Here is a 12061-nt window from a genome sequence, read left to right on the forward strand (position 1 = left end):
GCCATCCGAAAACACATGAACACGCGCGCACGAAAAAATTAAAAGCATGTCAAACATAAAGACTTCGTACGTACTTAATCAGCTTATTTACATAAATAATTAGCTTCAAATATCATTTCCTATGAGCAATGCCAATACCATAATGGTGAAAAAAGTTGCGCCACATTAATTTTTATGCATTTGGAAGGCATAAACTAATTATCCTAGTAAGTTTTCTTGCCTTATTTTTGATCTCTCCTTATTACCCGCCATCATTCTTTCTTTATGTTACAGCAATAAATTTGTTTAGAGGTTCTACTACCCCTCAGGAGATTGCTCCATCCAAGTACAATCAGAAAGAAAAATCATATATACTGTTGGAGTAATTCAATCTGCTTCTCCGATTCATAGTCAGCCAACTCGCCATCTGTCAGTTGCAAATGATGGACCATCAAAATTACACTACAGGATGAGTTCCAGTTCAATTATAACACACTATCTGGCTTTTAATCGATGTAATAGGTACAGAATGCCGACCATCAATCGGTAAGCCGACTGACAGTCGGCAACTCTCAACCAACTTTCTTGGCAGATACAATTCAACTATAGTGACTCTACCGACTTCAAAATCGATGGCCAGTCGGTATGCCAGAGTCTCCAACCGATGGTCATTCGAATTTCAGCAATTACCGACATACAGTCAGCGCACTCTGACTACCGACATAAAGTTGGTATATTAGAAATCATCAGCATAGAAAGTGCATAATGGCCATATACCATGATCATTAATGGGCATTAACTGTCCATCCCACGATCACATAATACCAAAATAAGTGAGACCCATATGCCTAACTGTTACAAACGGTTACTAACAACTCATCTATAAAAGGGAGGTAAATGAACAGCATTGATAAGGTTCTTCTAGGCTAACACTCTACCACTTTGAATATTCTATCTGCTATTCACCACTCCTCACTGACTTAAGCATCGGAGGGTCTCCGTCAGATACAATTTCGATCTATGGATTTCTTTTGCAGGTTGCTCTTCGTCGGAGTTAGGCACAATAGAGGATTGGCCACAACAGATTGGCACGTCAAGAAGGAAAAAGTGAAATTAATAAAAAAAAATTATGACAAAAATAAGAGCTCAAAATAACTCCACAGGCTCCGTAAGGCAATCTTCTCGTCGGGAAGACCCCCTCCTCTATCTCAAATGGCAGACCCAGTTCTTCACATCTTGTAGTCACTACGGACATCCAAATCGCTGCTTTAATGCAGTAAATGAAAGTGTTGACGGAGATAGTGCACAGCCTCCAACAACAACAAATACAGCAGCAGCAACCGCTAGCGTAGGAGCAGGCAGCGCTTCAGTGCCATCCAGGTATAGTCATCATGCTCCACATCGATCTCTCTCTCCATCTTTGAAATGACGATCGTCTCAACATTCTCACCGTGTCGAGCCACCACCTTCTAGACATTCTCACCGCACCGCCCACCATTCACGACAATCTCCTTCTCCTTCCCATGAAGATAGCATCAAGAAGGGAAAGAGGCTGTGTTCACCTTCCACTTCTCGATCCTCAATGGCCATATTGGAGAATTCTACCATAATCCGTGCAGCTATGGTTGTTGATCCTGCAGAGCCTACCCAAAGGTTCAGGCCGAATTGATTGAAGTAGGTGATATATTTTTGTATTTCTATGAGAAGCTCTACAGCACCCACGATTCCCAGTAGTAAGTCGTCAGCATATCGTGCGTAACAAATCCTTATTGATAAGTCATAAGTTTTTAAGGGGGCTAGCTTACGGGCCTGGCGTCTCTCTGACCTGATAACCAGTATCGCCTCCCCGCCCAGTTCTATTAGTAGGCCCCTTCTTTTGCAATACTTAATAAGATCTCTCATGGCGAAATTCTTATTAAAGCCTTCTCTACCATAGAATTCAGCCTTTGAGGTCAACTCAGCGGCTTCTATGAGGAAGGTGGTGCAAAGGAGGCTCGAGGGCTTATTAAGGAAGGTGGCAAGGGCCACTGAAGGGGGAAAAATGAAAGGCATTTTCTGGTCTCCCCTTTGCTGGGGGGTGCTTGTGGGAAGGGTGTGCCACGACGAAACAAGGGAATGAAAGGTCGCTTTGCATTGGATGCTCTTTACCCTCCCCACAATGATGGCTCTATTGTCTTGGGGAGCGTTGAAGCTTGCTTCTTGTTTTTTAAGAAACTCTACCCCTGCATTTTTCCAGCAACGATAACTCGATGATTACGAACATAAATTTAAGAAGATTGACCACCAACTCGTCCGACTCTAAGGGGATGGCCGAAGGTCCTCCAATGACTTTGGCTTCCAAATTTCTCAACCTCTCTCTCAGCATATCTTGAATGAGCCGATCTCATCTTGATTCAAGATGCCACAAATTGAGCCATATGATGGCTCCGTCGATCCGATTGATTATCTGAAAAGCTACAAGGCTCTCATGATGATCTAAGGGGCCACCGATGTCCTCCTATGCATTGATTTTTTGGCTACCATTCGAAAGGCTGCTCGAGCCTGATATTCTGGATTCCAACTGGAGAGCATAAATTTTTTTGAGTAGTTTAAACATTCATTCGTGGTCCACTTTAGCATCAGCTGAAAAATACCGCAAACATCAGACAGTCTCTTTTCTATCAAATAAGGTGAAGCAGAGACGCTAAGAGACTTTGTGACCCATTTTAACATAGCCACACTTGAGGTCAGAGACCTCAACGAAAATATGATCATCTCGACCATGAAAAGAGGTCTGAAGGGATCCAGATTCACTTACTCCCAAGATAAAACTCTTCTTCGAACTTATGCTGAATTTTTGAAGCGCGCATATAAGTATATTCCACAGATGAAGGTGCCTCTGACCGACGTCAAACAGAAAGAAAAGGTTAGAAAAAAAACAGAAGAAAAGTGAAGCTCCGATTGAACCAAATCAGCCAACGATCAATAAGGGAGCTTCACCCTACCGACGGAGTCCAAAACTAAATAATTACGGTAGTAAGTATGACTCCTATACTCCTCTTTCTGCTCTCCATACGTAGATCCTAATAGAGATTGAGAGAGAGAAGTACCTTCATCATCCTCCACCAATGAAAGTATCATCAAAAAGTCACAACAACAAGAAGTACTGTCGATTTCATCATGATCATGATCACGATATCGAATAATGTATTCAACTCAGAGATGAAATAAAAGTCCTGATTCAACAAGACTATCTTAAAAAATTTCGACGAGATCGTGCAACTCAACCTCCTACCGACTGACAATCTCAGCCACAACCTGAGAAAATAATCAACAATCAACCAATGGCGGAAGTTATCAATATGATTTTGGGCAATCGAAAGACTGGAGGGCAACTTCCGAAGAAGAGTCTATAAAAAAGTGACGACTTGATAATAATGTAATCTCTTTTTCGAAAGACGATGTTCAGAGAATTCAGACTCTCTATGACGATGCTATTGTCGTCTCGACAATGATAGCAAATTATGATGTAAAAAAATTTTGATAGATAATAAAAATTTAAATAATATTTTATTTTACTCGATTTTTTCTCAAATATGACTACCAACTGACAGACTTATAAGAGTCTTGACGTCATTAGTCGGTTTCACTGGAGATGCAATCACCGTGGAAAGAGAAATTACTCTCCCATTAATTATGAAAATAGATCTATGACAAAGTATCGTTCTCTTGATATTTACGATTGTCCAAATTCTTTCGGCTTACAATGCCATACTTGGATGATCAGGACTCAATTTTTTGAGAGCGGTAGTGTCGACATACCATTTATTGATCTGATTCCTCACAAAAAATGAAGTTGAAGAAATACGTGGAGATCAACAATTGGCCTAACGCTGCTTTATGATTTCTGTGAAAAATAGTAACCTGAAGACCCTCTATCGGTCAATAAACTAGACCAAAGAGAAAACGAAAAAAGGAGTGAACCAGCTAAACAACAGGTTTCAATCCCACTAAGAGAAGATGACCCTATAAAAATAGTCCAAATTGGATCGCAAATATCTGATCTGCAGAAAAATAACTGATGAACCTATTAAAAGTAAATGCCGATATTTTTGCTTAATCGACAATCGATATGTCAGAAATTCCTTCGAAAGTAATAACTCCTTGGTTAGGCATCGATCCCAAAATTAGATCGATGAAGCAGAAGAAAAGACCTTTTGCTCCTAAAAGTAGAAGGTCATCGATGAAGAAGTTGATAAGCTCCTCGTAGCTGGCTTCATAAGAGAAGTTAATTATCCAGATTAGCTTGCTAACGTAGTAATGATGAGAAAGATCAATAAAAAATGATAAATTTGCATCGACTATACTAATCTAAATGAAGCTTATCCAAAGGACAGCTTTTCTATACTAAAGATCGACCAACTAGTCAATATGACTTCGGAACATCAATTTTTAAGTTTTATGGATGCCTTCACAGGCTACAATCAAATTCAGATGGTATCTGAAGATGAGGAGCATACTACCTTCATAACCGATAAAGGCATCTACTCCTACAAAGTCATGCCATTTGGTTTAAAGAATGTCAGAGCGACTTACCAACGGTTAGTTAATAAACTGTTCAAGATATAAATTAGACGTAACATGGAGGTCTACATCAATAATATGCTAGTAAAAAGTTGCAAAACTTTTAATCATATTCGAAACTTAGAAAAAACCTTCGATACACTTTGACGACACCAGATGAAATTGAATCCGAACAAGTGTGCATTCGGAGTGACTGCTGAAAAATTTTTTGAATTTTTTGTGTCGCAATGAGGGATCAAAGCTAACTCCGAAAAAATAAAGGCCATTATTGATATGAAGCATCCAAATTCTAAGAAAAAGATACAATAACTCAACGATAGGATTGCCGCAGTCGATTCATCTCAAAGTCATCAGAAAGATGTCTACTCTTCTTCAAGACTTTGTGATAAATGAAAGACTTTTCATGATCAGATGAATGCCGACAATCCTTCGAAGACTTAAAAAAATATCCGATATCTTCATCATTACTCACAAAATCAAAGATAGGAGAAAAATTATATCTTTATTTGGTGACCTCAGTAGAGGTGGTCAGTTCGGTACTTGTCCGAGAGAATAAAAATTAGATTCAATAATTAATTTATTATACCGATAAAGTACTCCACAATATCGAAGCATGATTTTCAAGGATGAAAAAGATGATCTACGCTCTGATCATATCGGTACAATTACTTCGATCATACTTTCAGGCACATTCGATAGTCGTCTTGACAGATCAATCCTTAAAGATAATTTTATACCGACCTGATACTTTTGATCGGATGGTAAAGTGGACAATTAAACCTAGTGAGTTTGATATTCAATATCGTCCATGATCATCAATGAAGGCACAAATTTTAGCCGACGTTGTCGCTGAATGCACTATGTCCAATAATAATCCTGAAGATAAACTCAACGACAAATCGAAATAAATTAAAACTTCTAAAGCCGACATAGCATCGATATGGATGATACATATCAATGAAGTATCCAATGCTCAAGATAGTGGAGCTGGACACATCCTCACTAATTTTGAAGGGATTGTGACTAAGTATACCCTTCGATTTAATTTCAAAGCCTCTAATAATAAAGCCGAATATGAAGCTCTTTTAGCCAATTTGAAAATTGTCAAAAAGCTCGACATAGATAATTTGAAGGTCTTCATCGATTCGCAATTGATCATCGGACAGGTCAAGGATGAGTTTGAAGTCCGAGATCTAATTATGATGAAGTATTTACAGAAAATGAAAGATCTTACATCAATCTTGAAATATTTCAAGATTTTTCACATCTCAAGAACAGAAAATACTCGAGCTGATATACTTTTTTGACTCGCAACTACTTCATCCAACTTGTTCGGTCGAACATTCATTGAATATCTTAAACAACTGAGTATTGATAAAATCGATAAAGTGCTACAAATAAATGATGAACTAAGTTGGATGGACTTGATCATCCCATACTTGACTGACGGGACTCTACCTAAAAATCCTTCAGAGGCCAAACGACTAAGGTGGATGGCCTCATAATATATTTTGATGGATGGACAACTTTACAAAAAATTGTTCTCCCTTTCACTACTGAAGTGCTTGAGACCTACAGACACTGACTATGCACTCCAAGAAGTTCATGAAGAAAATTACAGAAATCACCAGAACGATGCTACTCAAATCCAAATTCAGATACAATTTTTCGATCGCATCCCTGCCGTCTTCATAGCCGATACAATAAGAAGCATAGCTATCATTGAGGATTTTATTTTTAAAATCTTGTGATTCTTTGCAATCCTCGATGGCCTGCTCTCGTGCCTGACTCAGAGCATCTTTGGCCAACTGTGCTTCCTTCTTAGCGAAGGCCGACTCTACCTCGGCCAGTGCCGATATTGATTCTATAATCCGATACTTTTTTCTTTCCTCCTCCAACTCTTTAGCGTAACTGTCACAATATTTTTGGAACCGACTGATTTCATGCTTCTTCTTCTTTATTCGGGACTCCTGAGATTTGACAGTCTGTTGTGTGGATTCCAGCTCGGTACGAGCTGACTGCAATTTACTTCTCGTCGATTCCAATTCAGCTCTTGCTGACTCCAGTTCAACCTTCATGCGAGAGTTCTCCTCTTGATAATTCGTCTCTCACTCGGTCGCCACCCGAAGTTATTTAGTGGCCACAGCTTTCTCGGCATTCGCAGTCGCGACTTTCTCCATCCACATTCAATGAAAGTCGATGATTTTTTGATACCCACTTTTTAATACCTGCATATCATGTGCTAGCTAAAAAGAAAAGAAAATAAGTCAGATCGAAAAAAAAAAAAAGAAGAAAAGCATCATCAACTTACGCTAAGCATCATCGGGTAGAAAGATGAAAATATTTTAGACACAGTTCGATCTTTTCTGTTCTTCTTGTCAGTCGGGAGAAGAACAGCTTCGATGAGTCGCTTGGTCAATTTTGAATTGGTCAAAGCCAACTCACCTATAGGAATCCGGACATCGAAAAATATATTATAGTCTGTCGAAGATCCATCTTTAGCAGAAATGGCCGGTGCTTTTCTCCGCTCTCCGGTTGGTGGTCGTTCACTCGAAGCTGCCATCCAGTCAGATGTTGATGGTGCCCAAGACAGCATCAGCCCAATCAAAGGTGCCCGAGGTATCATCAGCATAGCAATGGACAGTTCTGGTTCAGGCGCAGCAGCAGACTCTACCAGACCCCCCACCAACGAAACCATGGTTGGCATTGTCTTGGCCGGTATTGACTTGACGGCTGCGACCTCACCATCTCTGGTTGATTCCTCTCTGACAGGCGGTGCATCGATCAATAGAAGCACTGTCGGAGCAGACAACGTAATGATAGGCTCGACTTCGGGGATGACCATCGATGGAATGTTGGTCTCCCTCATTGATGTCGGCTCCGCATCAACCCGACTCTTCTTCGTCGCTCGGGATGGTCTGACACCAATCGCTGCTCTTTTTTAGCGGCATGTTGTCGAATATCAGCCACTGAAACTCGCACCGCTGGTCGCATAGCTATAATCAAAAGACAAAATGACTCTATTACAAAGTTCAAAGATAAATGAAAAATAAAGTGAAAGATCGACTAAGCTATACCTAAGAAAGTCACCGGACTAAGTCCTGGATTATAGAGAGCTTGCTCCGTCAACAGCTCTCATTGTGTGGAGACTTCTATAGCCTTCAGTTGGAGAAAATCCTTCCGATCGATAACTTCGACCTGACTATGCTCATTAGGACTTGTTCTCGGATCTCTTCAAGATGAAGGAAAGCCCCAGGATGAAGAAAAAGAAATAAAAAAAATTGATTCTTTCACTTATGGATAGACGAAGGAAGATCAGAAATAAAAGACAAACCTTTCCTCATATTGAAGAACTATCAGCCCTTAGCTTTTGGATAGGAACGAAGAACGAAAAAAACACGAAAAAGAGAAGGCCAAGGGTTGGTCGGGATCATGTGATACAACAGAGCGAAACTGATGATCAAGCAAATAGAATTCGGAGCTAGCTAAGCAGAATAAAGATAGTAATAATCAAGAAGATTTCAGACAAATTTTAAAATTAAAAAATGAAGACCAACCCGAAGGTCCTCCACATAAATCGTCACTTGATCCGGAGGAGGAGAACTCATCCGACCATCCGGATCAGGTGCAAAGAGTTGAAACTGCTCTGGGATATGATATTGCTCCCAGAGCCAATCGACATTGGATCCAAATAAAGAAGAAACTTTCATGTCTGGACTCAAAGGAGAATCATCAATCGGGTCACTCGATCGACTATCTCGAGGGGCCTCATCTACTCTAACCTTCTCTCTATCCTTCCTACTCCTACTATAGCCATTGAAAATGGTAGGGAAAGAAATAAAAAAAAATTAAAAGAGGAAGAAAAGAAGAAGGAATCTAATCTGAAACTAAAGGATGATCTGGAGACCTGTCACGCCCCGAACCCAACACCCGGGTCGGATACGTGATGGCCGCACACTCCTTAGAGCAAGTCCTAAAGAATATGCAAGGCCAAAATAAATCATTACAATCTTAACATCCATAAAAATTAATTTCAACAATAATTCGTAAAACCTTACATAATTATAATTTAAATTTTTTCAATTCTCTGATCAGATACTATGACACTCTATTTATCCTTCTGCTCACCCGTAAATCCAAGCCACAGCCAATCATAAGCATCCTATAACTCTGAGAAGAAAAGAAAGATGAAGGGGTGTGAGCTTTACAGTCCAGTAAGAATTTCCATATCACACCAATATAATAATATAATCTAAAAATAAAGATAAGCAATAACACATAAAAGTCGATGTTCACTGTCCAGAATACTGCAAACATTTATAGATTATCTGTATTATCAAAAGAGATGCATTATCATATATTAATAAGTGAAACAATTTTATTCAACGATTGTTTCATGTCTTATCTTTCTATTTTCTTCTATTATCACTTCATCTTAAATCTTTTTCTTTTTGGCTTTGGCTTTGGCTTTGGACTACCAGGATCATGCGATGATCTTTTATTCGGATCGATTTCTGTGATCTTCCTCTGATCAAAATATTCATGATCTTTCTTGGATCAAGGTGGCCATGATCTTTCTCGAATCAGATTCTTCATGATCTTTCTCGGATCAGATTCTTCCACACATAAGCCTGTGGGGGCTGTCCCAGGCATAAGCTCCTGGCAGGCTATTCCACATGACAAGGTCAATCCAAACCAAATTTCTCTTTCTTTTTATTTTTATGAAATTATAATATTTGACTTCATTAATCAATTCAAATTTTGTAGTGTAATAAATATGTCATACCCATATAATCATACCATCAATCGCTGATACATATGTATTGATATAACATACTCATGCTCAAATTCACATAAATAAATAACAGTGTCTCAGATATAACAAATTCATTGATCTCAAATCCAACGATACAAAATCAATGAGATAAAACCAACGATAAAATATCATATATAATGATGATCATGTACAGGGATTCTTACCTTTATCAGTGACTGATCCAAGCACAGAAATCAATGTTCTTCTTTGACTAATGAATTTTTTTAACAAAATATTTCACTCGATATCATATGCAGACAATCATCTCTTCATAACCCTGATCAAATATAAAAATCATATATAGAGAAAATTATCGATAATCGATCCTAATAACACAGATCGAGGATCTCTCTTCGAATTAACCAAAATTAGGACTTGTCTACGTATCAGGATCCTCCACTGATCCATAAGACTTCTAGAAAGAGAAAATTTATTAAGAGAGAGAAAATTCTAGAGAGAGAAAGTAGAGAGAGAATCTTCATATCCTTCAGATGAGGCAATCATGGTCGAGATCATCAGAGGTCCTATCAGGGTGACTCAATATGAATCAAATATTATAAATTTTGAATAGAATCGGACTGGGATCAGATCTACCGCATGAATTTCGGAACAATCTCAGGTCATCTTATTTTCATCTCAAGTTTATCCTAGAGTCTGTGATGCAATCAGAGAGAGAGAATGATCCTAGAGAGATAAAATTCATAAAGAGAGAAAGGTCTAGAGAGAGAATCTAGAGAGAGAATCTGGAGAGAGAAGGTAGAGAGAGGAGAGAGAGAAAAAAAAAGGAGGAAGAGAAAAGAGGGAGAGGAGAGAGAGAAAATTTCTCTCTCTTCTTCTTTTTTTTTCTATTTTTCTATTTTTGTTTTCTTTTCTTTTCTTTTTCTTTTTCTCTTTTTCCTTTTCTTTTTCTTTTTTTCTTTTTCTTTTTCTTCTTCCTTCTTCTTTTCTTTTCTTCCCGCGGCCTCCCTTGGGCCGAAACAGGGGAAGACCGTGAGGTCCCCCTCGGTGGCACGGGCTCCGACGAGGTGGGCGGCATCACGCGACAGTGACAGAGCAAGGCCGGCGAGCTTTCTCCCTTTTTTTTCGAAAAATAGGGGACCCGCCCCTTTCTTCATGATTTTCGGCTATTGGCCGATCGCCGGCGGCCAAGGCTTACCGAGGACAATAGGTAGAAAGGTGAGGGTCCTATCCTAGGGGTGAGATGTTGCAACCGACGGTGCTGGTGGCCGAAAAAGAGAAGAAAGGGTCCGACCGAAACAGAGCAAAACAGGGGTTTACCTTGTTCATGGATTTTTCGGCAATCTCGAAGGCTGGCGAGGGTGCACGAAGCCATGGAAAGGAGGAGAAGGAAGAGAGGAAGGAGAAGAAGGGCTTACCTCAAGCTTTAACAGCGTCGTCGGCTCCAATTTCTGGCAAGCATGGGTATAGAAGGCCTCGACTTCAATTGGAGAAAACAAGAAAAAAGGAAAGAGTGAGAGATCGATGATCATCTTGGGTTGCTGAAGGAGGGAGAGAGGGGTCTTATAGAGTGGAGGAGAGGTCGAATCCCCTTTGGATTCCAACTTCTCCTCTGGTAACTCAGGTGGAAGAAGACTCCCAGCAGGAGTCTTCTTCATTTTTTTTTTTATTATTAGATTTGGGCTTTTATATGGGCTTGGTCCAGGGCCCAAATGGGTCGGGGTGTTACAAGACCACAAAAATACAAGAAAGAAAGCTCTTAACATCCAAAACAAAGTCCTTAGTTGCAGGAGTGAATAACAAGTAAAGAAACAGAAAAATCTAAATAAAAATGACATCATATATATAGAGCCCGTCAACGATCGAGATGAATTTGTTCAAATCAAGATGATCCCAGACTTTGACATGTGGCTACATCAAGACCAATCATTGATTGGATGGTTCAACACACCAACCGTCTGATCATGCAACGTCATCTCTATCCACGTGAATGATTAAAAGTCAATAACATCCGGATACATGGCAGCAATTGACTAGTCAGAATCAAATCAATTGGATCGTCCGGCCACTTAACCGTCTTCTCGAGTCAACATCCCAATGATGGTATCATAATTATCGAAGCAACAAAACGACTAAAGACTCTTCATTTTTCGAAGAAATCATTAATGTCTGTGGCTGAATCAGGGCTCGAGATAACACGTGACAACTTCCTTCGTCTAACGTGTCAAACCACGTGTCAATCCTTATGTCAGGCCATCTTGGACTTGGAAGTAGGGGGCAACTGTTGGAGTAATTCAATATGCTCCCTCGATTCATAGTCAGCTAACTGGCTATCTGTTGGTTGCGGATGATGGACCATCAAAGCTATACTACAGGATGAGTTTTCGCTCAATTACAACATACCATCTGACTTTCAATCAGTTTAATAGGCACAGATTACCGACTATCAATCGATAAGCCGACTGATAGTTGGTAACTCTCAATCAATTTTCTTGATAGATACAATTCAACTATAGTGACTCTACCGACTTCAAAACTGATGGCCAGTCAGTATGTCAGAGTCTCCAACCGATGATCATTCGGATTTCTACAATTGTCAATATACAGTCAGTGCACTCTGACTACCGACATAAAGTCGGTACATTAAAAATCGTCAGCACAGAAAGCATATAACGGCCACATACCATGATCATTAATGGGCATTAATTATCTATCTCACGATCACATAATACCAAAATAAGTGAG

The sequence above is a fragment of the Elaeis guineensis genome, chromosome 4, assembly GCF_000442705.2.
Source record: "Elaeis guineensis isolate ETL-2024a chromosome 4, EG11, whole genome shotgun sequence".
Lineage (NCBI taxonomy): Eukaryota > Viridiplantae > Streptophyta > Magnoliopsida > Arecales > Arecaceae > Elaeis > Elaeis guineensis.